The following is a 26,996-nucleotide window of genomic DNA, read 5'->3' as shown; positions in this document are numbered from 1 at the left end:
GATGTGATCTTTTTTACAGGGACTGGCCCAGGTGGTTTCTATTGCGTCATATTTTTGGCCATTTAGAGAGTTTGAAGATAGTGTTACCGAGTGATCTTCTCTAAGTCCCATTCTATTTAACAGTTATGTAGCACTTCTACCGAAACTTATCAGATCATTTTATGTGGAGTTTATGCCCTATGCAGATAATACTCAGATTATCATTCGGCTAGATGGGGACACATACCCAGTTCGGAAACAATTCTGTTCTTGCTTGTATGTGTGAGTAGAAATTTTCTGAAACCTAACTCGAAAAAGACTGAGGTTCTAGCAATAGGAGGATATTCATCTAATTGGTCTAATGATTTATGGCTTTACAATGGGCTCCTGCTCCATTCCTGTGACCATAGCATGGAATCTATGTGAAAGTTTTAATGGTAAGTTGAATTGCAATGCTCAGAATGAAAAATGTAGGTCCACATTACGACGTCGGTGGAACCTCTACCAACGGGCCATTGGTGGCGGTTCGATCAATATCCAGGCCATCGGTCTGACCACCGCATTACAATGCAGATGGTCGGACCGCAGCGATCAGGGGGAAAGTCTGCCACCTCTGACAGGATCAAGGATCCCGTCAGGACGGTGGTCCCAAACCTATCCCTTCAATGGAGGCGGTGCCTCAGCAGGCACCACTGTAGGGATTAGGATGTCCCTTTTCGACTGCCCTGACTGCCATGAAAAGGCAGACGGAAGCTGACTTTGAGGGCCACGAGCAGGGCCCCTTCCCCCGTGGGCCACTGCTAAGTGGCCTGGGAGACACATGTAGTGCCCCCCACACATCCATGCATCATGTTCCAGGCACTACATGGTGCTAGGCGCACGGTGCATGGATATGCACAAAGTGCTTTTTCTACTGTGGCTTGTGCTGTGGCCCTTTTCCTGGAGCGCAAAACAAGCTGCAGTAGAAAAAAGCAGTGGGTGGGTGGGTGGGACCGCTGACTCATTGTCGGAGGGTCTCCTGTCCAATGCAATGGCGGTCGGTGATCCGACCGACCAACTGCCATCGTAATTAGGGCCTCACTTCATCCTGCATTTCTTATCTTTCTTTTGCCGTCAGACTTTCATTTCATGGCCATTCATGCAATAGTGGGCTCTTGACTGGATTATTGTAATGCCCTTTATCTTATACTATTTGAACACCATCTCCAAAAAGTAAAACTTATTCAAAACTTGGCAGTAAGACTCCTTATTGGTTAACCTCCCCGGGCCCCTATTTCTCACCACTTTAAATTGCTCCATCTGCTTCCCATCAATATTTGCATTACATCCAAGAGTCTTTGCATATGCCATAAATACATCTGTGACTTAAGCCCTGCATTTATATGCAGTTTCATTATCATTTATCAACCAGCGCACACCCTATGCTCTACGCCTACCTGTTTGCTAGTTCCTTCTAAGGTTCTCTGGTGTAGTTCTGGTGGCCAGTGCTCTGTTTTGCAGTGACAAATATTTGGAACTGCTCGCCTCTTTCCCTCTGTATGAAATCTTTGAAAAATGTCCTATTCTCATATTAATGTATAACAGCTTTTTAAAGTGCTGCATTGTTTTATAGTGCAACGATATCCATGGGTAGTCATGAGCTATACAAAACACTAATAATGTTGATAATGGCACAAGAAAAGATAAACCTCTCTTGGGGTACAACCAAAGGAAAACCACAACGTCCCAATCATGGTGCGTTTATGGTGAGATAATGTCAGACCATAAGAAGAAGAACAAATCCATCTGTATAAGTGCTTGATGAGGCTGAATTTAAAAATATAAATGGCCACACTGAAAAATTGATGGATGCATGCATGCATATCAGAGTAACAGAATCTAGGATGGAAAAAAATGAAGATGTGTTAGCTCGTTCAGAATTCCTTCAGGATGACCAACTTAAGATCACAGAGCTAAACTTGAAGACCAAAAAACGTGATCACCAGCAATATGAAGATAATCCTTGAATCTTTGGCAGAGAGAAAGGAACCAACAAGGAAAGGCATTAGATTTCATTGTTAAAATATTTAATTATTCCTTTACAGATTGGACGAAATGGATATTTGCAAGTGATATACCATGAGCACACAGATTCGGCCTCAAAGAAACGTCGGGTTGCCAGGCCGTTTACGAGAGACATCTACACCTTTCTATTTGGATTGGAAGTGAAGAGCTCTATACGTCCTGTACTGTGAAATTCATTGAAATCAGCAATCATAAATGTTTTCTACGTTTATCATAGCTGTAAAACTTCACAGAGACACTGGCTTTTATAGTAATACATTGAAGTGCTAAAAAAAGTAGGCTGAAATGATTTGGATCAGCAACACATGGCTCTGTGTGATGAAGTAGAAAGTCAGGGACACACTAAGGCCAGAAAAACAATCACTTAGTAGAAGGTGTCCTCTTAAATGATAAGTAACTAAAAAGCTCCACGTCGGTGCATCTTGGCATCTTCTTTTTTCAGAGTTGTTCAGCAAGTCAGAGATGGCAATATTAAGTGTAGGGATATATCACTGCGCTTTCTATGCTTAAGCATAAAGCAGCTGGAGAATCACAGAGCAGAATAATATTCAGCAGCAGAGTAGAAGTACAGAGTGGGAGAGGTTTCTCAAAGGAGGTGAGAGCAGGTATGCTATCCGGCACAAGGGAAGGTGTGAGAACAGTGCACATGGGAGAAGGACAGTCACAGATTGAACAAGATTGTTCACAGGACTTAGCAGAGAGATGGATAGGGAAGGACTGTTTGTCACAAATTATGATGCTACATTAACCAATACAAAATTACTAATCTTATCGATGAAGCCTGGTCCATTTGTTCATGGTAAAGTGAGAGTGAGTTGCAGTCTTTAGCTAGAATGGTAAGACGCAAAATATTGCCCAAAGCTAATCAAATACCTTACTTTACTGTGAGGAAGCTGTGGTTGATGTAGCATTCATTTTCATTTTGCTACTATTAACCTGCAGGGACTCAAGGGGCCACATTTTATGTCAATTTAGGTCCTGTACTGAAACATTTTAGGGAAGTTGTAGTTTCGATCTCCAGTAAATGCTGCATGATTCCAGTTTATAGTACGAGTAGTTTGAATGGGCAGTCCATAGGTCCAAATACTTCATTAACATGGTAGTAAAGGGATATGTGCTAGATTTTTAAGACCAAACTGTACATCAATGCTAAAATATTCTCAACATTCCTAAGTGAGAGGTTGACAGAGGTATTCAGCTATTAAATGAGGAACAACAGGGATTTCCTCTAAGTTGGCATCTTTTTATTCAAAAGCGCATAGTGAGAAGGATGACGGATTTTTGTTATCAGAAAACACGTCTAGTCTTTCTTGACCAATTTGAAGTTACGAAATGTCAGGTACAACAATATTAGTAAAAGCACTAATCTTATTGGCTCAAATTTCCTCTAATAAAACTGTTTGAAATCTAGGGATCAAGGTCAGAAATATGCCTGGGCAGTGAACTCCGCTCCGTTCGTGGAGTTTTCGGCACTCCTCACACCGTGTAGTTCACGGAGTGCAGAAAACTCCACGCCACGTGGTGAAGCGGAGTTTTTCCCCACTTGCGAACAGTAAGTTTACAAGCGTGAGCTGCCGCTCAGGTAGAATTTCTACCTGAGCGGCATGAAAACCAAGTCGAACGACAGTTCACACTGCACTCTGCCACTTGCAGAACTCTGTAGAGTATTTTTGTCACTTCGCGGAGATCCGCATAGTAAAACTCAGAGAACTACGCCCAGGCCTGGTCAGAAATGAGTTTCGATAAATAATTTGAGTCAATATTTGTTCGTCTCTTCAAGCAAATACAAAGAAATCTAAATATGTAGTGAAAGCTCAAATAAACGATTATTGACAAGATAATAATTGAAATGGTAGCCATAGCAATTATATTTCTTTGAGAAATTCCCATTTGTTGTCCCTAGGAAGTTTCTATAAAAAGTACAATCTTGTTTAACATTCTTTAGCTGAGTTAACAAGATTTGTAAAAACGTCTGTCTCAAAGCTCTGTCAGTGTAAGGAGATAGAAATTGGCTTGTACCAACATTCGCCTTTGCCACTAGGCTGCAGGATTGCAGTATATGCTAGCCTTCAATGATCTCCTTGTATCAGAATTAGGGAACCTGAAACTGCTCTTCGATAATATACACACTAACCCATGGCATTCTTTTTATACCGGCAGCCTACATTTAATTTAGCAGTTGGCAACAAATACCAGAAACAGAAATACCTGTAGAGTGAACTGATAATTTGCCAGCAATATGCCACAAGAAATCTTTGATTTATTTTGGAGATAGGAAATCTCTTTGTTTCAGAGATATTTTAGACATTAGGAGATGGAGAACTCTTAATTACTTTCGGTAACAAATTGTGAAGATTAATTTCCTGTGGGTAATTAAATAAAGCTATTACTAACTGGCCAAATGGAAATCAATTTCCACAGAACAATTAAACATGAGTTTTTCTAATGTTTACTTCTGTGGCTGAAACGTCTTTGTCTTCCTTCCATAAATTGTTAATGTTGATGAGCCTCCATGATACTTCAGCAGCAGGGCCAAATCAAAAAACTATTTTTGATAAGTGCTTTAAATGCTCTTTTTTCTGCTATGTTGATGTAGTGTGTTGAGTTCCTATTTTGTTTTACTGTGTTCATCTGTTGTAATGTGTTTTTGTGTTTTAGTTGTGTTATTTTGTGTTGGTGTCATTCCTGTGTTTTATTCTATTGTGGTTGTTTTTGTCATATTCTATGGTTCCAGCATTGTCTATGTAGTGTTGGAATTACACTGTTATGATTATTGCATTGTGCTTTTTTGTTTGCATTGCTGTGTTTGTGTTGTGTCAGGCTGTGTTTTGTGTTGAATTGTGGTATGTTGTTGTTTTGCAGTGCTTTGATATTCTGATTTCGCTGTGTTCCATTTTATTGTGTTATTTTGGCAGTATGTTTTGTTTTGCACTGTTGTCTGGTTTTTAAGGTGCATTATTGTTTCATTGTGCTATCATTGTATTGTACTGTGGTTGTGCTGCCATGAAGTTGAATGGCATTGATATGGTTTTTGTTGTGTTCTGTTTTGTGTATGTTTGGGTGTGTCGTTGTGTTGCTATAGTGGGTTGTTAGCCTTACATTCTTATGTAGTTCCTTTGTGGATTACTTTTGCAGTAAACAGCACCATGTTAAGGTATTATGGTTCAATGAGAAACACTAATGTATAACTGCTGCATATGGTAACAAACCATAACACTAGTTACTTAACTTTTCATACCAGCAAGTAGCCCAAAATGCTGACATATATCATGCCTTGAATTGGTACCTTCCACGCTTTCGTTATGTTATCATCTCTCTGTTCTTTCTGTTTTTAGAGAAAGACAAAATAAAATCCTTGTCATTCTGTTTGTTCAAACAGCAAACACCTTGTTTAATGAGCCAGCACAGCAAGCTTTTTTTGTTTTCCAATAAATCCCAAAGATGGAGTTTGTGATTAATGTTCAGAAATGTTTATTAAATATAAGAAGATTATACAAAGAATACAGTACGAAAAATAACACTGTACCCCAAGGAATTAAATATGATACTAATTATAGGGGAAATATGAAACTAAAAGGGCTACAATGAGAAGTATGACAAAAAAATCCAACAGCATACATTTCATAATGAATTACATGCAGCAATATAAGAGTCCAATGTAGACCACATAGTGGGCCTAAAAACAGAGTAATTATTACGAGTACGTATTAATGACGTTTGTCCATGTGTCAAAAAATATCTATTCCCACCAAACAGTAACCAGTAGTAGTTTAGCATCCTTCCAATTTGAAGTGATTTATTCGCAGTAGAGATAAGAAAATCAAAAACTTTACAATCTGCAGAAGATAATACAGTTTTAATTAAAAAAAGATGTAGCAATTAATATAGGAAACAATAAAGGTATTTGGAGTTTGAATATCTGAGTAATAATACTCCACACATCAGACACAAATTCAAAAATAACAGGACAATGATATAGTATATGCTGGAAATCTCCAACCATCATATTACAATGCCAACAGTTTGGTTTGTCTAAAAGTTTAGCTTTAAATAATTTATCTGGAGACCAAAAACATTGGTATAACAAATAAAAAATTAGTTTGCATAAGAGTGGGCTGTAGATAATTAGCAATATTAGATCACCAAATATCTCTCTATTGTACATTTGACCATGGTATAGATATTTATGATGACCATTTTTTTGTAAGAATCATAAAGGGGGAAAGATGAGCAGAAAGTCTTTTATATACTTTAGAGACTATATGCACTGTTTGGTTAAACATGCTTAGATAAAACTCCAAATTAGATAACTTAGAGGAACGTAGCAAATCAATATACGTATTAAGAATGGTGTAACAGAGTAATTCATATTTAGAAAATTCAGATGAAAGCAAATGATATTTGGCTTTAAGTTCATCGAATGAATAAAACATATTTCATTGACATATATCAGCAATATAAAAAAAAACAGCAGTAATCCATGAATTCCAGAAAGAAATATGTTTATGCAATTAGAGTTACGGGTTAAACAAAAAGGAAACTTTTAAGTAGTCATAATACTAATAGAATTTTTTTTATCAAAAGCTAAAAGGGCAATATTTGAGGCCGCGATATTTGGTGAGCATTTCCAAAATGTACTATTAGTCATGGTTAGGAAGGCAGGGAGAGGATACGGTGGCGGTATGTTTTTCTCTAATGTAAGCCATTTGGGTGAGGTAAAAGGAGGACTATTTTGAAACCATAATGCACATTGTGCAACAAGAAGTGACGCATTGTATTTCTTAAAATTAGGAAAGCCAACCCCTCCTTCACATTTAGGAATCTGTAAAGTTTTAAGACTAAGGCGTGCAGGTTTGTTATTCCAAATACACTTAGTAAACAATTTATAGAGGTTTGCAAAGAAAATAGAAGGAAAATATAAGGGTGACATGGACAACAAATAAAGAATTTGTGGAGTAATAGTCATTTTAAGTGCCTCAATACGTCCCCACCAATTTACATAAAGGGTGGACCATTAATCAAGTCTCTCTTTGGTGATGGTTAATATGTTAGAGCCATTGAGTTCAATTGTATTTTTAATAGAATGGGTAAATGTGATCCCCAAATATTTTAAACAGTTTAGGCGACCATAATATGTTGGTATTGGCTAACATTGTAGAATCACAAAGATTATTTAGTGGAAAAAAATCAGTTTTAGTGATTTTCAAAGAATAACCGGAGACGTCTGCATACTGTCGGATTATATCAAGAATAATAGGTAAAGATACAAGAGGATACTTTACATATAATAAAACATCATCAGCACATGCAGTAACTTTTACAATAGTAGTTTTAACAACAACACCTGTATATTGTTCATTAATGAGGAAAGAGAACAAGAGGGATTCAATGGAAATAAGAAATAACAAAGGAGTTAGTGGGCAACCTTAGCATGTGCCTCTATATAAATTAAATGGAGTAGAAAGGGTACCATTGAAATAAATTGAAGCAGAAGGTACTGTGTATAGTGCTTTAACCATTCTGAGAAATATGGGGCCAAAATGGAAAGTTTCCAATGTGTTAATCAAATATTTCCAATTTACCCTATTGAATGCCTTCTCCGCATCTAAGGCCAACACACCTACTAGGTAGTTGAAATCCGTAGCAAAAGAAAGAAAATGGCATACTAAACCAGTGTTATGATGAGCTAACAATCTACCCTTCATAAAGCCAGTCTGATCAGGTTGGACAATTGAGGAAAGTATAGGTGGAATTCTATTTGCTAAGATTTGGGCATATACTTTACAATTTTGACTAATGAGGGATATGGGACGATAATTTGAAACCATAGTAGGGTCTTTGTTGGGTTTGGGGAGGATAATGATAGTAGCCTCATTAAAAGAGGCACCAATCATGTGTGCTGAAATTCCGCAAAGAATGAAAGCAGACAAAGAGAAAATTGGTCTTGAAAATATTTGCAGAATTCAGCCGGGATACCATCTCGGCCGGATGATTTATTGGAGTTTAATGCTTTGATAGCTGTGGTTATTTCTTGAATGGTAATAGGGTTTTCTAAAGCAAGTCTATCTATATCAGAAATTTGAGGGACTTGACAAGTTTTGAGAAAGGCAGTGATAACATCATAATAGAGAACCGTAGGCTTATGATACAAGAAGGTATAAAAAGATAAAAACTCTCTCAATATCTCCTCTGTATTAGTGAGTAGGGTACCATTGCTCATTTAAATGGTAGGGATTTGAATTTTATCATTTTTAATTCCTAAGTAATTTGCTAAAAGTCAAAGGTGCAAGTTTAGCTCTGTCCGCTCTCCAACGTTAATCGAGATTTCACTGGCGTTAGTAACTCCGGGCTTGGCTCCGCATCCTGCTCCTTCCTGCTGAGACGACCGGCTGGGCTTGGCTCCGCCGGTCCGGTTGCCCAGGACTTCATCCCCCAGGATCCTTTGGGACAGGACGCTGTCATTGCAAAGCGCCAGGAGGCGCATAAAGCCCCGCCTGGGGCCGAGTCCTTTGTTTGTTTGTTTGTTTGGCCCTCACATCTATCGGGTGCTGCTCCGTGGGTCCCCTACCTTCTTTCCAGCCGGGTTTGGCTCCACATCCTGCTCCTTCCTGCTGAGACGACCGGCTGGGCTTGGCTCCGCTGGTCCAGTTGCCCAGGACTTCCTCCCCCAGGATCATTTGGGACAGGACGCTGTCACTGCAAAGCGCCAGGAGGGGCATAAAGCCCCGCCTGGTCCCTCGTCCCGCGAGGACGCGCGCGGGATGCGTCGGGCCAAGCCCGGGCAAAGGGCGGGCCCGAAGAGGCCATGCCGGGCTCGCCCTCTAACATCTGCACCCCGTTACCGCATTGCGGATTAACCCAAAAGGTACATTGGATGGAAAAAGGGGGTCTCTGTGGTACATATAACCAGCATCAGAGCTGCCTTATTTTTCTATTGGCCTATACTGCTTACAAATCTTGTGGGTGGCAAGGGGTCATTCTATGACGAGACTTGTTCTGTCCAAAGTAGCCCATTAGTATCAATGGCCACAATGGGTAAAAATAGTAATAAATCTTATCCGATGACTAGACAACATGTTGCCGCGACTCAACCTCTTCCGAGTCTAACAGCAATCGATAAGATGCTCCAAAAAACGACAGGGGTGGTGGCGACAGCAATAGAAAATACGGAGAGGCGATTATCGATCACCCCAGCTGGTCCACCATTACAACCAGTGGGGGACTCTTCTGTAGTCACGGTTAATCCCCTTGATTGTAGTTTTTTTCTTAAGTCATCCTTTTCTGAACTACCTTGTGCCCAGGCCGCTATCAGTACCACCAATAGTCCACTCCCGCCCAAATCCCTCCCGCATGTTCTAGTCGAAAAGGTACCCAAATCCCGCCCCAAATGCAAGAAAAGTAAAATCCAAAAGAAATTAACTAAAAAATATATACCCCCCACTGTACCCATACAGGTTGTTGACGGCCCTTTATCATCTCCTGTAGGAACCCCTCTTTGGATTACCCACTTATTACTTGATTTTCAGATCCATATCGAACAGATTATCAGCTCACTTATTAAACCATTGGCATCCAGATTGGATAGACTGGTTTCCACACTTAATACCATTGATCTAGGGAAAGCGAAACCTGTGAGCTTAATAGTAAAAGAAGTTAATGGACTGAACTCGAGTAACACCAACCTTACCATACGAGTTGCTAATGGAGCAGATGGGAACCTTGCTGTCGGGCCAACCCCTGACAACACTAAATTAATCGATGGTGCCCGGGCCTCGTCCAATAGCAACAGCAACAACATTGTACTTGCAGCCTCTCAGGCAATAGGTAACCCAATCACAGGACCGGTTCTGCCTTTGCCTAGTGATGGGAAAGTAGTGTGTGGCCCTAATACAGCATTGAGGGGAGGGTCTAACAAGGGGACAAGAAACCCGGATCGACAAGATTTAGGTAGTATAAATAGCCCATCAAAGGGTTATTCCATGAAGCTCCCCACCATTAACCTACCCCCTGAGTCCCTGCGTTATGTTGTGGTCCTCATTGGGGTTCCCCCCCTAGCATATGGGAAAAGTGAGGATCACAGTGACCTTAAAAATAAATGCATACATTGGTTAAGGACCAACAGGCCTTCTCCCCCTAGCTCTTCAGGAGAAATTTTATTTGTTAGAAGAGTCGACTGGATTGGGTCGGGACCTAAAACTCTGACAGGAAATTGTGTGGTTATAAACTTTAGGCACAAATGTGCCGTAGAACACATATGTAATGGATCGCCAATCTGGTCGAATACTCAAATCTTCCCCTGCCTCTTTCATATTTTTATCCCACTGCCCAGAGAAGAATAGGTTGGGACTTGAGCCCCAGGCAGCAGGGCGCTTACAACGAACCTTCTTATAGTACCCATCAGGGAATATCATTTTGGGAGGGCACAAGCCCACATATCCCCTTACTCTCCCTATTCCCTCAAAAAAATAGGTCCAGCCCCTTGGAGTTGGTGGATTGACGCCCCGTGGGGCATTACTCTATACCTTCTATGGCTAATAGTACTTATAAACAAGTCGATGAAGTGGAGGGAAAGGACTCCAGCACTGATCTAGTGAACATAAGAATACACCATCTTCGTATCCCCGAAGATGGGATGCAATTGGGGGCACCAAAACAATTTGTGCAGTCTAGTGCCCCTAATGATCCACCACTTTGTGGTGAGACCAAGGAAAGGATATCTGAGCCTAGAAATCTAATTCCAGGTGTCGAGATTCGCCCAGGCATGGAACGAGCACCATCCGATCCTGTGAGACCTGATGGTAACATAATAATTATGTCCTGGAATGTGGCTGGGCTGAAAAATAAATTGCTGTTGCCCGAGTGGTGTTCCTTCATGGCTTTGCACGATATCTGTTTAATGCGGGAAACCTGGGCTTTGGAGGAGAGTGCTATGTCTGGTTTTGCCAACTTTGATATCCTGGCTACAACAGGGGGTAGGGGGAGACCATCGGGTGGGCTTACAATATGGGTGGCCATGTGTCAGGGCTGTACAAATGCCTACCAATTCCCCAGACGTCCAATGTGTACTTCTAACCCCAGAAAATAGGCCCCAGGTGGCTATACTGAATATTTATTCAAGACCAGTTAAGAGCGGGCGGGAGTCTGTTGCAATTGATGCACTAAAAAATGTTATACAGTCACTTGACCCAATAACGGTTTTGGTAATTGGAGGAGACTTCAATTGCCAGTTTGAGCCCCTGGTGAGTACAGAGCAGGGTGAACAGGATGATGAAGATCAGTTCCGGCATGTTTCTGATCCACAGATCCCCCCTGTTAAGGCATGGTCCCCACTGGTCCTACAATTACAATCATTCTCTCTCACAATGTCAATGCGGGCGTGCAATGGGCGGGTGGAGCCTGATAGACCCGGGACAGCTACTTTTAACAGGCTACGCCAAACTTCCATCATCGATTATATAATGATGGAAGTAAAATATTGGGATAGGCTGCTGGAGTTCTGGGTGGTACCAAGATATGATAGTGACCACAATGCCCTTGTACTAACATTGAAAGCTGGAAGTTTTGGGCTGACAAATTTGGTGCCCGAAGCAACTAGTGTAATCCCGCCCTACATTATGGCTAACAATAGACGTAGGGTAAAATGGCCATATCTACAGGAGTCCCCCACTAAACTGGCTAAAATATATAATATAGCCATACCATTGAATTCCGAAATGGGGGATGATGCCTCTAAGGGCAGAGCTGTGAAAATTCACAAGCAATTGGCAGACGAGCTAGTGGATGTGCTTTGCTCCACGGTTGTGGTAAACCCACCGCAGGCTAAGACACACCCCTGGTACGATGCCGTCTGTAGAAAGGCAAAAAAAGAGCTATTAGCATCAATTAAAGCCCAAGATAAAGTAGGTATAAAGAATTCTCGACTTCTCTATAAAAAAGCAATTATAGGGGGTAAGAAGGATTGGGAGGATAAGATGTGGGAGGAGCTCGGATCTGCATTTAAGCGCAGGGACACCAAATCCTTTTGGGCCATTGTTTCTACAGGCACTAGTATACTAATATAGCATCCACAGTGTGGGAGGCACACTTTGAAGCTCTATATGCTAGCGTCGAATTAGAGAATATATCAGACCCAAGTAGTAAACTCCCTAAGGAATCAGGATTGATGGGGTTGGCTGTTTTGGAACATGGGGAGGACGGGGTGCCTCACCCGTCGGCCTCCCCGGGCTCCCACCATCAGTATCGATTGGTGGGGGCCTTGGGCGGCCGGCGAAGGAGGGAACATAATGAGGTTGGGGAAGTGTGCCATCTTCAATGGCACAAGGTTATTACCCTGAAGGAGGTTGAGTTAGCAATAGGAAGGTTATCTCCCAATAAGGACCCTGGTTTGGACAAACTGCCAGGAGACCTATTTCGTACCCAGCCCAAAATATGGGCCCCATATTTGGTTGTCTTGTTCAATGAGATTCTATCGGTGACTGATTTGCCGGGGACATGGCTCGGAGCTGAGATCGTCCCCATTTATTAGAAAGGTTGCCCGTTATCCCCATCCAACTATAGGCCCATTAGCCTTATAGATACAACCCAAAAACTAATGGGCAGGATTATTCTGGATCAGATTTTGGGTTGGATGGAGGAGAATGAAGTATTGACAATCCTCCAGGCTGGTTTTAGGTCAGGCATTTCCACCCTGGACCAAATATTTCGCCTGCAGGTTTTATTTTGGAAAACGGCAAGTGTGGAGGGTGGCAGCCTCTACCTTGTCTTTGTTGACCTGCGGGCTGCTTTCGATCTTGTGCCCAGGGATAAGCTATGGAAGGTCCTGACAGATCTGGGTCTCCCACCCTACCTCTTGGCCGTACTAATTAGACTACATACTGGTAATTATGCAAGTGTTAGGTGTGGGAGGCATGGGGACCTTTCAAAACGTTTCCCTGTTCTGAAGGGAGTACACCAGGGTTGCGTTTTGGCCCAAACACTATTTAGTCTGTATATCAATGGTCTTGTAGACCATTTGTGTGGCATAATAGACAATGATGCTCCTAGACTAGCGACCGGAAGAGTGCCCGCTCTGATGTTTGCGGATGACACACTGTTGTTATCCAAAACATCATCGGGCATTCAGCGTATTCTGGACGGCTTCACGGCGTTCTGTGCTTTGCGGGGATTGGAGATTAACTTGGATAAAACCAAGTTTATGATCTTCAATCCCCCGAGGCAAACATGCCCGAACCCTGTCCTCAATGGTATTTCCCTGGAGAGGGTCAAAACCTTTGTTTACCTTGGCATAACCATAACGGAGAATTTTGATTGGGGTTTCAAATTTCCAAATCTGCTCTCAAGCTAACACAAATAATTGGGGGCATCAGCAAAGTTCGTAGAATATCTGATCTTATACCGGTTGCCCCGGCCCTTGAAATCTATCGACTTCAAGCTAGAATGGCCTCAATCTACGGCGCTGAAATTTGGGACCATAAAAATACATCTAATCTATTGAGGGTGGAGCAGAATTTTATGAGGAATTTGGTAGGATTACCTTTAAGCACACCACTCATTCCTCTGCGATTCGATCTGGGGCTGGAGTCGACAGAGGAGCTTGTAGCTGCAAGACCTATGCTCTATTGGAAGAGGCTGTGGTCTGTCCCCGAATTGACTCCCTATAGAGCAGAGTTTTTGGAGATTTGGCCCTTGCTAAAAAGTAAAAATATCCCAAGGTTGCTCCATATTAGGGCTCTTAGTAAGCGGGTAGGTATGCCACAACTTTGGGAGACACCTGAGCTGTCTTGTCCGGGGATGCCGAAATTGGAACTACAAACCCAGTTGAGGAGGCAGAATCTGTTAGCCCTGCAGACATCGGTAACCCTGGGCAGGCTGTCCGCAGAGTTCCTCCTAGTAAAAATGGAACCCCGATTTGAGGAATTCCTAGATGCAATACAACCTCCCCTAGCGAGGAAGTTGTATCTCCAACTAAGGTATGGTAGCCTGCCCATTAGGTCTTGTACCTCTAAATGGTCCAAATCAGATGGCCCTGTATGTAACCATAAAAGTGAAGACGTTCCCCACGTTATGTTTTTTTGTCCTGCATATGTTAAAATAAGGAAATGTTGGTTAATCCCACTATGTAGGAACTTTGGATTTCGCCATTGTCCGCAGGCCAGTCGGGTCTTGACTTTCGATACTTATCCCCTTGTTGTTTTTTCTGTCTCTCGCTTCCTATATGGCATGTGGCGCAGAAGGCAAATCTTTGTATAACATATGTGATTGAGTATGGTTGTTTTTATTTTTTCTTCTGATAACTTTTGAGTTTAATTCTTGTTCTTAACAATTGTTGTTTTGTATTGTTTTAATCTCTTGTGCTCTGTATCTATTTTATTTGCACTTTCATGGTCTTTGACCGAAATAAAGTTATCAAGCTAAAAGTCGACCAGATTTATTTGAGTTAAAATGAAAAGTTGATTTTTCCTTTGAGATAAGGAACCTGCCCTTTTACTAAGCATATTATTATATTCATATCTGTGCTTCTGAAGTTGACATTTATATTGTGGATCTTAAGATGAGATGAAAAGCCTTTCAAGATTTGTTATTTATTTTTTTAAGTTGGAAAGGTGAGCATAAAATGTTTTATTTTCATGAGCCATTATAGTAATTGAAAAAAAGAACTATTGATGGACGGAATGCAGAACAAATCAAAACATTCACCCCCCAGTCAAGAGATCTGGGTTAAATCCATCATTCTTTTGCTCACCATGCCACCCCAGTCTAGACCTGGCCATATGCAAATCAGTCTTGACCCTGTGCCTCATGGGAACAGTCCAGCCCGAACTGCCAAGCCAGGTCCTCCCTGGACCGGAAACAAGCATCCTAGGACCGGTTTCAGGGTTTTACCCCTCTTCAGCCAGGATAGCTTGATTCCAGTGGCATGGAGAGCACGAGACTCACGTCTGAGCATACCCCTCCCACTCGGGGTGACAAATGCAAAAAAGAACTATTGATGGACGGAATGCAGAACAAATCAAAACATTCACCCCCAGTAAAGAGATCTGGGTTAAATCCATCATTCTTTTGCTCACCATGCCACCCCAGTTTAGACCTGGGCATATGCAAATCAGTCTTGACCCTGCGCCTCATGGGAACAGTCCAGCCCGAACTGCCAAGCCAGGTCCTCCGTGGACCGGAAACAAGCATCCTAGGACCGGATTCGGGGTTTCACCCCTCTTCAGCGAGGATAGCTTGATTCCAGTGGCATGGAGAGCACGGGACTCACGTCTGAGCATACCCGTCCCACTCGGGGTGACAAATGCAAAAAAGTACTATTGATGGACGGAATGCAGAACAAATCAAAACATTCTCCCCCAGTCAAGAGATCTGGATTAAATCCATCATTCTTTTGCTCACCATGCCACCCCAGTTTAGACCTGGCCATATGCAAATCAGTCTTGACCCTGTGCCTCATGGGAACAGACCAGCCTGAACTGCCAAGCCAGGTCCTCCCTGGACCGGAAACAAGCATCCTAGGACCGGTTTTGGGGTTTCACCCCTCTTCAGCCAGGATAGCTTGATTCCAGTGGCATGGAGAGCACGGGACACACGTCTGAGCATACCCGTCCCACTCGGGCTGACAAATGCAAATAAGGAACCTGCCCTTTTACTAAGCATATTATTATATTCATATCTGTGCTTCTGAAGTTGACATTTATATTGTGGATCTTAAGATGAGATGAAAAGCCTTTCAAGATTTGTTATTTATTTTTTTAAGTTGGAAAGGTGAGCATAAAATGTTTTATTTTCATGAGCCATTATAGTAATTGAAAAAAAGAACTATTGATGGACGGAATGCAGAACAAATCAAAACATTCACCCCCAGTCAAGAGATCTGGGTTAAATCTATTATTCATTTTGCTCACCATGCCACGATGGATTTAGGCCCAGATCTCTGTACTGGGGTGAATGTATGACATTGTTCTGCATTCTGTCCATCAACTGTTGTTTTTGCATTTGTCACCCCGAGTGGGAAGGGTATGCCCAGACGTGGGTCCCATGCTCTCCATGCCACTGGAATCAAGCTATCCTGGCTGAAGAGGGGTGAAACCCCGAAACCGGTCCTAGGATGCTTGTTTCCAGTCCAGGGAGGACCTGGCTTGGCAGTTTGGGCTGGATTGTTCCCATGAGGCACAGGGTCAAGACTGATTTGCATATGGCTGGGTTCAAACTGGAACGGCATGGTGAGCAAAAAAACGATGGATTTAGGCCCAGATATCTGTACTGGGGTGAATGTATGACATCGTTCTGCATTCTGTCCATCAACTGTTGTTTTTGCCTTTGGCACCCCGAGTGGGGAGGGTGTGCCCAGATGTGGGTCCCGTGCTCTCCATGACACCGGAATCAAGCTATCCTGGCTGAAGAGGGGTGAAACCCCGAAACCGGTCCTAGGATGCTTGTTTCCAGTCCGGGGAGGAACTGGCTTGGCAGTTCGGGCTGGACTGTTCCCATGAGGCACAGGGTCAAGACTGATTTGCATATGGCTGGGTTCAAACTGGAATGGCATGGTGAGCAAAAAAACGATGAATTTAAGGCCAAATCTCTGTACTGGGGCGAATGTATGACCTGGTTCTGCGTTCTGTCCATCAATTGTTTTTTTTGCATCCTGTTGAACGGCATAAAAGTTTAGAATATTTAAAAACAAGCATTGGAAACAAGCATCCTTAGACCGGTTTCAGGGTTACACCCCTCATCAGCCAGGATAGCTTGACTCTAGTTGCATGGAGAACACGGGACCCACGTCTGGGCATACCCGTCCCACTCGGGGTGACAAATGCAAAAATAATTGATGGACAGAATGAAGAACAATTTTGTACATGCACCCCAATACAGAGATCAGAGCCTAAATCCATTGTTTCATTGCTCACCATGCCATTCCAGTTTGAACCCAGCCATATGCAAATCAGTCTTGACCCTGTACCCAATAGGAACTGTCCAGCCCGAACTGCCATTCCAGGTCCTTCCTGGACTGGAAACAAGCATCCTAGGACCGGTTTCACAGTTACACCCCTCATCAGCCAGGATAGCTTGACTCTAGTTGCATGGAGAACACGGGACCCACGTCTGGGCATACCCGTCCCATTCGAGGTGACAAATGCAAAAACAGTTGATGGACAGAATGAAGAACAATGTTATACATGCACCCCAATACAGAGATCTGGGCCTAAGTCCATTGTTTCCATGCTCACCATGCCATTCCAGTTTGAACACAGCCATGTGCAAATCAGTCTTGACCCTGTGCCCAATGGAAACAGTCCAGCCCGAACGGGATGCACCAAGCCTTTAACATTTAAGGTAGCAACAACCAGCTCATGTGGCTGAGACATAGTAAGTTATTGAAATATAGAAAACCAAGGAGAAAAAAATAAGAAAGTAGCCCATTTAAAAAAGACAAAACATGACACACAACTCAATTCAATTCAATTCTTTATTCGGATAAAAAGCTATCCATAAAAGTGCAAAATAAAATACCAGCACGAATATACATTAAAAACATAAAAACAATAGATGCATGTCTAAAAGCAGTAAGCACACAAAAACATACACATAGTGCAAAAATCAATGTGGCAAATTCATGATAGATTTGTAATTTAGTTATAACCAATAGCAATGATATTCATAAAACAGTGTAAATCATAAAATGTAGCAGCATAATGTAATAAAGTGCAGACAATTTGACAGTTAACAGTACAAATAAAGTGCATACAAGTACGTTATCCGACCAACATATGGGTCAAAAGAATGTCAAGGAGTGCAAATCTACCTATACAGTGCTCATGGAGGCACGGGATCGAACAGCCAATCTCAGAAAGGTGCTAACACGAAGGGTTAGATTTTCCCCATTAAGCGTAACAATATCCCTGTAGGGCACCTTGAAATCAGTGATAGCCGAAGCCTTAAAAAAGGGAATCAGCAGCTGTTTGCTATATATTTGGTAGAAGTTACAGAAAAAAAAAAGTGTAACATAGATTGACTACCACGATTTCCACAGGGACAAGGCGTTTGCTCAAGATTGATATTAAAGCCCAAGGGGAAGCACAGTAGGTATTTTAAAGTGCCAGCCCTCAGGCGAAAGAGCAAGCTTCGTTCCCAGCGGTTGGTCAATTTTAAGAGATAGCTAGCTGGGAGTTTTGTAGGGGGACGTTATCATCCACCATAGTTATATACCGGGCGACTGAGGATTTCAAAATGTCTTGCTTATGTCTCAAGTCGCCGTAATACTCATACAAAGCCTTCTGAATAATCTTTTTGTTAATGCCTGCCATAGTACTTGGGTTTGTGAAAATATGCAACAAATTTACAGTGGACAGGCTAGCCTTGACGGCCGCCAACCATGGTATGTCACAGCCCTTGTCACATTTAAGGCAGTCAACTATGATTTCTCTAGTTAACGTGGCTGCTGGATTTTGTCATACCTTTATCCAAAAAATGGCTGGGCGGGTCCTGACGTAGTCCTCTATATAGGACAGTTTTAACTCATGGTGGCATACAAAGGATGAGGAACAGATTGGTGCCCCCAAAAATCTCCTACAGATTCTATTTTCTTCTACCTGAATATTGTTGTAATTCACGTGGCCCCAAACTTCAGCTACATATGTTGCGGTAGGTATGCACTGAGTTTTGTATATTTTCAATAGGGATAACAGTACCTCAGTTCTTCTAGGTTAAGGGAGGCACAAGATTGAATTGACAGCCTTTAAAAACTTGCTCTGGCTTTATGCCAAATGAGCAGCCCAAGAGCCATCATCTGCTAAAACCAAACCCAAATATGGGAAAGTGCGTGTGCATAACAGATTTTCAGAACCAGAAGTAATTGCATTAACATGGTCTTTTTTGGGACACACAACATATATGGAGGTCAACCGCCAAGATCTCATATCAAATGGAACAGTAGAGATGGAGGTACAAAGCAAGAGCAGACACTCTGCATACCCCTGCCATAAGAACAATAGTAGATGAACTACAATGGGGAATAAACATTAGCCAATAGATACTGAAGGTTGAGACTCCATGACAATAGGATCATGTGGATCTAAAAATTGTATCAGGTCTGAAGGTGAAGAAAAAGACTTGTAAACATCATTCTTGCATATACGCATAACAGAAGGGTCCAAGAGGCCATACTTATATCCAGCTTCTCACAATCGAGGCATCAAGTCTGAAAATTGTCGTCGAATTTTGACTCTCTCTTTGGCAAAATCTTGGTGAATAAAGACTATCTTACTCTCTATCAGAAGAGCTGGAATTCCTTGTGCAGCCTTCCTAATGAGAAGGAGATGATGATGTCTCAAGACTTTAAATATGATTTGCCATGTTTGATTGTTTCTAGGCTTTCCCTGGCAGTCACAAACTGGAACTTTTATATTAGAACGACAATCCTTAACATTCTGATGTCCATTGATCAATGGCCCTTTAGTTGACATCTTTTGACCAGCATAGCATTCAGCGATCCTGCTGCTAACATCCATGTCGGGTACTCCAAGCAGCTAGCTTGCCAGGAACTCCTTCGGGTGGCTGTTAGCATGGAGACAGCAGAGGAGTGCAGGCAGCGCAAGTGCTGAGCCCTGTACTGATTGCATCATTCTAGAACACCACACCTGACTTTGCAAGCAGTGCACTTTCCTCTTTAGTCCATACACAGGCTACCACAAGCTATCTGCTGAATTTTCATCATAGAAATAAGAATATTGTATTGTGACTGAGGCGCAAATATTCTGTACTACATTGTACTTTGTCAAGCTTCCAGTGGAAAATTCAGACCAGTGCTTTAAAGGCCCTGTTTGGTAACTTGGTCTAAAAACCAACAAAAACCTAAGGTCTTAATTAGGGTTTAGTGGAGTGGGTAAACCACTCAGCCACAGTGATGGTGTCCCACCCTATTGAGAGCAGAATTACTCGTTTCCCCTGCCCATTCAAGCCATGCGAGGAGTGGTGAAATCGGCAGTGGAAATGCTCAATGGACCTCATACACAATGAAAAAGCTTGTTCTGCTTCAGAATCATTTTTTAAAAGTTCAGAAGCAACAAGCTCCTACTTTGTGAGTTTGCTTATTTTGAACAAAAAATGTTTGCTGAGAGACCATGCCAAGCAGGTGAGGTTCTCTAAATACAGGGGATGGCCATCTGTAAAGGTGACATCATTTCACACTCTGGTGGGAAGGCAGACCAGCCACCAAGGCCTAATTAAGGCCCTTAGATACTTTACATTTTAGTGAGCAGTGAAAAACAAATTCTTGGGCATTCTTGCACCAATCAAACAGTGCGATCAGCTCTTAAAACCATAAAAGAATACATTGCATAAAATCATTAATGCATAGACATTATATCAGAACAGCTGTGAATTAAGAAACTTGCATGAGTTAATTCATAAAGTGACGTGCAGTAAAAAGATTGTTTAACAGCAAAAGACAATGGCAAACTTATATTTTAAATACAATTCTTCCAAGAATGATTTTATGAAACTCCTTCTTTCACAAAACAGGCCATTATGGCCTTTGCTGAGGCTTCTGGTAGTCCATTTTGATTAGCTTCCCTCCAGCTCCAGAGCACTACATCAGGTATGAATTTCGTACATGAGGTGCTCTTCCAGGTACAGCTTGGGTTCCAGAGCAAGGGCATCTGCTATGGAAAAACTATTGCTAAGATAATGGAACCTAATTAAAAGGTTTAATCCTATAAGACTGCCGAATGTTGTGCTTTATAAACACTTGTGAGAGGAAGGAGGAGACGTTTGATAACAGAAATACATATTCTTCCCTGAAAACCAGCTTCATGTCAAAAGCAGAACAATGCATGGGCTTTGTTTGAAGACACACATCCTAGAGACAGCATCAAGGTATGGCAGAGGGTTGATAGTCAAGGAGTGGCCTGACAAGAATAACATGGGTAGGTCATCTTACAGTTTAACAAAACATAGGAATAGTGCTTCCTGTGATTGTTTTTACCTGAACATGCAGGAACAGTGCTACAAAAGCTAAATAGCATAGAAACTTTTAATTGGAGTTTTAGAGCCAATAACTAGTGAGGTACCACAAAAAACTAAGACTACCACTACCTACAAACAAAAATGTGACTGGACCGGAAATGGAAAAAAGACAACATCTTTGAAGAATTCTTGTGTAAGGATTGAGAGTACTTGAATCTGGGCTGCTTAAAATGATTTCAGGACCTGGAGACCTGTCCCCTGCAACCTACAAAGACAAAGTCAAGTAACAACCACAATTCTTGTCAGGATGAAACACAAGGAAACCCTAAATTGGCCTGTGTTTAACCCTCTGGGAACTTGGCACAAAGCAGTCAGGCTTAACTTAGAGGCAATGTGTAAAGTATATTTGCAGTACTTAAACAGTAATAAAGTGAAAACACAACACATGAAAAATCCCACACCAATTTATAAAAATAGAGTAAAATGTATTACATTATTTTAAACCAAACTCCAATCAGTAGAACAGAGATATGCAATTTTGAAGTTCTAAGGTAAATATAGCACTGAAAAGTACAAAGTGCCACACGCAGGTATCTTGTCATGCGAGACCGGGTGAAAGTCATAAGTTCATACCAACCACGTTGGAGCTCAGGCTGGATACAGGGACCAGTTTAGCAGGAAGAGTTTTGTTGACAGTAGAGGGGATCGCGAGGAACAGGGAGAGTGTCATGATTGGTCATCGCTGTAGCACAAAAGATCGCTCTTGGAGATTTGCATTGGCGTTCACCATGGGCTGTTGATGCTTCAGCGCAAAGTTCAGATCTTGTGTTGCCGATTGTCACTGGCGGTTGCTGGAGTGTGAAGAGTTGGGTTCACTGTAGCTTCCAGTTGGTGGGTGGTGCGGCGGCAAGACGTTGGCGCAAACAGGCCTGTTCGCGGTCGCAAAGAGCCCAAAACTTCAGGATTTATCTTTTTCTTTAAGGAAGTGTTCAATTGATGTCACACCAAGGTACCTGGACCTGCGGGGCACCTCTTGGTGATGAGGAAATTAATCCAGCAGAGGCCAGCCGGCCTCCTGCAGGTCGAGTTGCAGGTCCAGGCAGCAAGTCAGCTGGGCAGATGTAGCTTGGTATGTTCCTACAGCTCTAACAGGAGGTCAGTCTGCTGTTCTTTTGAACTTGATGTAGCTTGTTATGTTCCTATAGCTCTAACAGGAGGTCAGTCTGCTGTTCTTTTGAACTTTTTGTATTTCCACCCCAAGTGAAACAGGGATTCCCTGAAGTGGGTCCAGTGCTTGCCATGCAACTGGATTTAGGCTATCCTGGCTGATGAGGGGTGATACCCTGAAACCAGGCATAGGATGCTTTTTCCAGCAAAGGGAGGACCTGGTCTGGCATTTCAGGCTGGGCTGTTCCTATGGGGAGCAGGGCCAAGAATAATTTGCATATGGCCGGGTCCAAACTGCGGTGGATGAATGTTTGACATTGTTCAGCATTTTGCCCATCAATTATTTCTTTTTACAACTTTATAAAATTGGCATTTCCCAAATAGTGATTCAAAATTTGACATTACCATTAAAGAGGGTTTTAAAGTACAATTATTTAGACACCAAACTCAACAATGCTCCCAATTAAAAGTTATCAATGTTAAAATATAATGAGGCAACCCAATGTTATCCTATGGGAGAGGCAGGTCTTGCAGTAGTTTGAAATTGAAATTAAGAGTTATTTACAACCAGGACATGTAAGATTTAAAGGAACATGTCATACCTTTTGAATACATGGCACCCTTCCCTCTGGGGAGACCAACATATATTAAAAAGGAAGGTTTAGGCCTTGCTAAGGATTCATTTGCCATGTTGAAATGGCAGTTCAAAACTTCACTCACAGGCTGCAATGGCAGGCCTGAGACATGTTTAAAAGACTTCTTAATCGAGTGGCACAATGAGTGCTACAGGCCCAGTAGAAACATTTAATTTACAGGCTCTGGGTACAGTACCACTTTACTATGTACATTAAATGTGCCTATTGGGTGTAAGACACTTTCAACAAGTTTAAAAGGAGAGAACACAAGCACTTTAGCACAGATATGCAGTGTAAAGTGTGCAGAGTCCTAAGGCCAACAAAAGCTAATTCAGAAAAAACAGGAAGAGTAAGGCAAAAGGTTCGGGCCTGACCCTGCAGAGCGGGCTAAGTCCAACAGTTATCTGACCAATTTACTTGGAGTTGATTAAAAATACTGTGGTTAAACAATATGGGCCTCATGAGGATGTTGGTTGGAAAGCCTCCAAACGCAGGTCGAAGGCTTTCTGACTGACATCCTTGGTTTGACTTCCGACCGCCGTATTATGATTACAGTGGTCGGAAGTCAAACCGAACGGTCATTTGGGCTGACTTCTTGAGCCCGACGGCCAGCCGGAAACCACAACATAATCCCTTAGGGACGGCGTTTCCACCATCGGGATTATGATGTTGTTTTTTGGACACGCTTTCCATGTCAGGCTTTCCGACGTGGAAAGCCTGTCAGAATGCGACTTAGGGGACCCCTACCAGGGGCCACATTCCTCAGTGGACTCTGGTTGGGGCAGTTAGGGGCAGCCATGGTGCCCCCTTGTAAATCCCTGCATTGTGTGGTGCAGGGATTCACAGAAACTCTAATTTCTCTATGGGAACTTGTGCTCCGGGCAGTTTTTGACCACATCACAAGTTTCCATAGAGAAATGGGAGTTTGTGACCACACCCTGTGTGGTCACATCGTAATGTGGGTGTGTAACCACCGACCTATGGTTGGTAGGTTCTCACACCGAGATGCTCGACATTGTAATAGGCACCTAAATGTGGCTTTAACTAGATCTGTGGTTCCCAAACTTTTAACAACCATGATCCTCTTTTTAGTATTAAATTGATTTTATTGGAAGAGCACAAAACAAAGCAAACAGGACACTGGCGCCTACAACCAACCACGTGGAAAAAATAGGGGGAGAAGAGAGGCGATAACCGCCACCTCGGTGCATGTGTTACCAAGTGTTCCAGTATTCTGCCAGACATATGGGCTGTGGGAACCAGCAGCCCGAGACTGACCATATTTTAATGGCAGTGCCGGTTTTGATAAGAGACAAAAAACAATAAACAGACAGAAACAATTCCCCTCCCAACCCCTCCCACCCTCCCCAGTGAGCCGGAAACAAATGAAAAAGGAAAGAGTTTGATCTATGAGCACTTTAAGGTGCGGGGCCTCCAATAATATAAGGGGCTAGCGTAACCAACTAGAGTCCACCTTGCTATGCAGAGGGAGTGCTCTCAGGAATGAATCTCAGAAGCCGGAGATAGTTAGGACAAGTTATTTCCCGAAATTCAGTGGAGAGGAAGGCTATGAATGGGGCCCAAATCTTGGCGTAGTCTGCGTAAGTTCCTAGGGTGACCATCAAGAGCCTCTCCATGCCCAGGAGATATTAGAGTTGGTGCAGCCACTGTGTATGGTCTGGGATCCTATCCGATTTCCACCCAGTCAGAATCACTCGGTGTGCAGCATTCAGCGCAAGGGCTATCTGTCTCCCTCTAGTAGAGTGCAAGGGGAAGGTCAGTGCATTTGGAAGGCCTAGAAGAGTGTAAGCTGGAAGCCTAGGAATGGTGGTGTGGAAGACCTTATCAATGTCGTCCAGTATTCTTTCCCAGAGACGTGTAAGCTTTGGGCAATGCCACAGCAAGTGGAGGAGGGTGTCAGGGTTGCCACAATCACGCCAACAGAGGCCGTCCCAACCAGATTGCCACTTTGCGAGTCAAGCTGGGATATAATACCGATAGGACGCAATCTTAAAGGCAGTTTCCGCGTGACCCATGGAGCGTGCAGTGTGGTGTGTTCGATAAAAAATATCCTCCCATTCCTTATCGGACAGTGTACGCCCCAGTTCCTCTACCCAGCGTTTCCGCCCTGCCGTGCGAACTTTAGGAATGCCCATTGTGAGAAAGGAATATATTTCAGAGATGAGCCCACGATCGTCCTTTTTACGAGTGAGCCATTTCTCGAACGGTCGCATTGGTGGGTGTGTCAGGGGGCGAGTCGCTGGATCTGAAATCCAATGAGTCATCTGGGAATGGAGAAAGAGATCAGAGCTACGGAGGTCATAGTCCTCCCGCAGGTCCTTAAAGGGGATGAGACCGTGGATGACGAATAGATGCCCTAAGCGCTTGCAGCCTCCATCCAACCAACGCACTGCTAGTTTTTTGTCCATCCCAGGTGGGAAGGCGGGATTGGAAAAGATTGGGGTCATTGGCGATGGAAACGTGGTCAGATCTGCCCACGTTGAGACCCTATCCCAGACGAGCATTGTAGGGCGAGTGACAGGTGAGGAGTAAAGTCCCCAGGTGCCTGCAGGGCGTGGGAGCCAGGCATCACGCCAGATGTGATGGCCCGCCACTGTCTGGTCCATAAAGTCCCAGTGTTTCTCAGCCATAGGGCGGTTCCACTCCACTAGGTACCGTAGCAGTGAAGCTTGGTAATAACGGGTAATGTTAGGGAAGGCGAGGCCACCCTCCTTCTTAGGGCATTGAAGCAAAGTCTTTTGTAAGCGGGGGGAAATCGGACCCCACACAAAGTTCTCAATCGCAGTCTGTATATGGCGCAGTGAGTGCTGAGGGGGCTCCAGGGGGAGTGTTTGAAACAAATATAAAGCCCACGGTAGAACGGTCATTTTAACAGCGGACAGCCTACCAAACCATGTTAAAGGCAGGTGCCACCAGCGGACCAGGTCTGCTCGAATACAAGAGAGAAGGGCTGCATAGTTCACAGCCGCCATTGTTGTGAGGCTTTTGTGAAGGACTAGACCAAGATAGGTGATACCTTCCGATACCCAATCGAAGGCGAAGTTAGCTCTCAAGGCGTCTTCCATCGGTTGGGCAGCGGTGAGGTTGAGTACTTGAGATTTCTGCATATTAATTCTAAAGCCAGAAACCTGGCTAAAGGCCTGTAGATCCTACACAGTGGCCGGCAGTGAGGTAATGGGATGGGCCACCGAAAAAATTACGTTGTCAGCGTAAAGGCTAATAAGATGGTGATCTAAGCCAAATGGAATACCGCATGCCATAGGGTTGTCCCGAAGCCGTTGGGCAAAGGGCTCCATATAAAGAGCGAATAGCAAGAGAGAGAGGGTGCAGCCCTGCCACGTCCCCCTCTCCACCACGAAACTATCAGAGAGTAAGCCGTTGACCTTCACTGCTGCTGTTGGAGAGCTATAAATGCTCGCAATCCATTGACGAAATCTAGGCCCCAGTCCAAATCGTTCAAGGGTAGCGAATAAATACGGCCAATGCACACGGTCGAAAGCCTTTTCGGTCTCGACCGCTAGTAGTAAGGCTTCTTCTTAAGTCATTTGGTGTTGTCCCCACATTGCTGGCCCGGGATGAAGCCTAATTGATCTGGGTCGACCAGTCCTGGCATATGGGAGTTCAACCGAGAACCAAAAATGCCAGAGAAAACCTTTGCATCGATATTCAGTAGGGAAATCGGACGATAGGAACTGCAAAGTTCTGGATCCTTCCCCGGTTTAGGGATAACCAATATAGAGGCCTGTAACATTGAGGCTGTGAGGGACCCAGTATCCACAAAAGAGTTGAACAAGCGAGTAAGCAGTGGGGCCAATTCGGTACAAATGGTTTTATTAAAAAAAGCGGTAAAGCCATCTGGGCCTGGCGCTTTCATGGTCTTCAGTCAAGCGATGGCCGAGATCACCTCCTCAATGCGTATGGGGGCCTCCCGGGCCTCTGCCTCGTGCGTGGGGAGAGGAGTGACCGCTGGTCCCCGAAGGAACTCAGAAGGATCAGCCAACAGGGAATGATCCGCAGTGTAGAGAGTCTTATAAAAAGACCGGAATGCCAATATCATCTCGCCAAGCATAAACAAAGGTGCCCCTAAGAGCATAGATATGAATATATTCACTTAAAGTCTAGACCCAGTACGTTGCCTACACTTAAGTTCCACTACGGAACAGTATTGCA

At 43.2% G+C, this 26,996-nt stretch overlaps 1 long non-coding RNA gene across 1 annotated transcript in view; it reads left to right on the top strand.

The window, feature by feature from the left end:
- The window catches only part of LOC146834732 (uncharacterized), a 137,973-nt gene that overhangs the window by 2,035 nt on the left and 108,942 nt on the right, over nt 1-26,996 (top strand). The gene's annotated exons all lie outside the window — the stretch shown is intronic.

This window comes from Triturus cristatus, chromosome 4_2 (genome assembly GCF_964204655.1).
Source record: "Triturus cristatus chromosome 4_2, aTriCri1.1, whole genome shotgun sequence".
Lineage (NCBI taxonomy): Eukaryota > Metazoa > Chordata > Amphibia > Caudata > Salamandridae > Triturus > Triturus cristatus.
The sequence above is the reverse complement of the archived record's forward strand: the minus strand, read 5'-3'. Positions and strand labels throughout refer to the sequence as shown.